The sequence below is a fragment of the Dipodomys spectabilis genome, unplaced genomic scaffold (assembly GCF_019054845.1).
Source record: "Dipodomys spectabilis isolate Male_0828 unplaced genomic scaffold, ASM1905484v1 ptg000075l, whole genome shotgun sequence".
NCBI lineage: Eukaryota > Metazoa > Chordata > Mammalia > Rodentia > Heteromyidae > Dipodomys > Dipodomys spectabilis.
The window spans coordinates 6,468,655-6,471,897 of record NW_024870752.1 but is presented as its reverse complement, the minus strand read 5'-3'; the positions used below and the strand labels follow the sequence as shown (position 1 = coordinate 6,471,897).

The window sequence follows — 3,243 nt, the reverse complement described above, 5'->3', positions numbered from 1 at the left end:
GTCTGCACACAAACATTGGTGCGAAGGAATACCATCTATGTGTTAGTAATCTGTGTGTGCTCACTTTTTTCCTCTGGCATATGTTTTGATATGGTCATATTTACATTCTTTTTAATTTTTTTTAAATTTTGTTACTGTAAAACTAATGTCCGAAGGGGTTGCGGTTACATGAAAGGTAATAAGTATGTTTCATTTTTAACAATGTCATCAAATTTACATTCTTATACATTGTTCCAGTTTACCTGTAGAATAAAGATTCTATTCCAGTGTTGTATGAAAGGAGAGAAGGTTAGCACTCCCGTTGACAAGGATGGAAGAGGCTCTTGGGCCTGACAACATGCATATGGTTAAGGCATTGCCACCTACTTCGTGGCATCATTTTTGCTCCTAGATTGGAAAGATCAACATCGTGAAAATGGCAATACTTCCCAAGGCTATCTACAATTCAATGCGATACCTATCAATATTCCAACCTCATTCTTCAAGGAAATAGAAGAGGCAATCCAAAAATTCATATGGAACAATACAAGACACTGAATAGCTAAAATGATCCTCAACAGAAAGAACAGTGCTGGGGAATATCAATACCAAATTTCAAACTCTACTATAAAGCCATAGTAATCAAAACAGCTTGGTACTGGCACAAGAACAGACCTCAGGATCAATGGAATAGAATTGAAAACCCAGAAATGAACCTACAGACCTATAGCCATCTAATTTTTGATAAGGGAGCTAAAAAAAATAGAATGGAAGAAAGACAGCCTCTTCAGTAAATTGTGCTGGCAAAATTGGTTAACTACTTGCAGAAAACTAAAGCTCAATCCTTACATATCACCCTGCACCAGAATGAACTCCAAATGGATCAAAGACCTCGGAGTCAAAGCAGACACCCTGAAAACATTACAGGACGGAATAGGAGAAACCCTAGGCCTCCTTGGCAGAGGCCAAATTTTTCTTAATAGAGACCTAGAAACACAACAAATCAAAGAAAGGTTGGACAAATGGGATTGCATGAAATTGCAGAGCTTCTCTATGGCAAAGGACATAGCTAGTAAGATTAATAGAAAGCCCACGGATTGGGAGAAGATCTTCACTAGCCTTACAACAGACAAAGGTCTCATATCTAAAATGTACCTGGAACTCAAAAAATTAAATCCCCCAACAACAAATCTTCAAAGAAACAACTGCTCAATAAATAAATGAGCTCAAGACTTAAAGAGAAACTTCTCTGAAGAGGAAAGAAGGATGGCCAATAGACACATGAAGAAATGCTCAACCTCCCTAGCCATAAAAGAAATGCAAATCAAAACAACATTGAGATACCACCTCATCCCAGTTATAATGACTATAATCAAGAACTCTAATAACAACAGATGCTGGAGGGGATGTGGACAGAAGGGAACCTTACTTCATTGTTGGTGGGAGTGTAAACTTGTTCAACCACTTTGGAAAGTAGTGTGGAGGTTCCTCAAAAGACTCCACATAGAGCTCCCCTGTGACCCAGCAATCCCACTTTTGGGCATTTACCCAAATGTTTACAAACAAGACCACATTAAAGCTCCCAGCACAACTATGTTTATTGCAGCATTATTTACCATAGCTAAGATATGGAACCAACCCAGATGCCCCTCAGTAGATGAATGGATCAAGAAAATGTGGTATATATACACAATGGAATTCTATGCCTCCATCAGAAAGAATGAAATTTCCCCATTTGTTAGGAAATGGAAAGGCTTGGAAAAAATTATATTAAGTGAAGTAAGCCAGGCCCAAAGAAACATAGGTCCTATAGATATTTGCAATATCTAGTATATGTCTGAGTCAAGCAGAAAAGGTCAGATAAGGTGATGTTAGGAAAACAAACCCTAAGATATGTATTTAAATGTTTTTTTTTTCTTTCATGCATTTGTTTCTAACACATTTACAAGATTATTTCTTTGTTGCTTTGTATGTCCCTCCCCTACAGTATAACCCCTGCTTTCACTGTATTTGATGTCGGTATAATTTGTGGAGGAGAAGGGGAAAAACTAGTGGTTTAAATAAGGATACAGGTGGACCCATTGTAACAATGAGAAGTACATGTTGTCATGTTGAAAACGAACTTTACAACTTTGGTGGGGGGGGGATTGGGAGGGGGGGACGGGAGGGAGACTGGGAAGGGATGGGAAGGGTAAACAAAGGAAGAGGCTACAATGCTTGATAAGAAATGTACTCACTATCTTGCCCATCTAATTGTAACCCCTCTGTACAGTATTTTCACAATAAAAAATTAAAAAAAGACAAAATATATATAAAAAAAACTCTAATAACAACAGAAGCTGGAGGGGATGTGGACAGAAGGGAACCTTACTGCATTGTTGGTGGGAGTGTAAACTTGTTCAACCACTTTGGAAAGCAGTATGGAGGTTCCTCAAAAGACTCCACATAGAGCTCCCCTATGACCCGTATCCCACTTTTGGGCATTTACCCAAATGATCACAAACAAGGCCAAACTAAAGCTCCCAGCACAACTATGTTTATTGCAGCATTATTTACCATAGCTAAGATATGGAACCAACCCAGATGCCCCTCAGTAGATGAATGGATCAAGAAAATGTGGTATATATACACAATGGAATTCTATGCCTCCATCAGAAAGAATGACATTTCCCCATTTGTTAGGAAATGGAAAGGCTTGGAAAAAATTATATTAAGTGAAGTAAGCCAGGCCCAAAGAAATTTAGGTCCCATGGTTTCCCTTATTTGCAATAACTAGTATATGTCTGAGTCAAGCAGAAAAGGTCAGATAAGTTGATCTTAGGGAAGTGAACCCTAAGATATGTATTCAAATGTTTTTTTCTTTCAGGTGATTATTTCTAACACATTTATAAAATTATTTCTTTGTTGCTTTGTATGTCCCTACCCCATGGTATAACCCTTGCTTTCACTGTATTTGAGATTGGAATAATTTGTGGAGGGGAAGGGAAAAACAAATCGTTTAAATAGGGATACGGGTGGATCCATTGCAAAAATGGGATGTACAAGCCATTATGTGGAAAAACGAACTTTACAATTTTGGTGGGGGGGGCGGGGAGAATTGGGTGGAGGGGGCAGGGGAAATATGGGAAGGGATGGGAAGGGGAAACAAAGGAGGAGGCTACAATGCTTGATAAGAAATGTACTCATTATCTTGCCCATATAATTGTAACCCCTCTGTACAGTATTTTCACAATAAAAAAAATACTATTCCAATCTTTGGCTGTT

General features: G+C 38.3%; 1 pseudogene; it reads left to right on the top strand.

Moving 5' to 3' along the window:
• The first annotated feature begins 266 nt into the window (after positions 1 to 266).
• On the top strand, positions 267 to 385 carry LOC122110195 (annotated as a pseudogene).
• Positions 386 to 3,243: the final 2,858 nt, after the last annotated feature.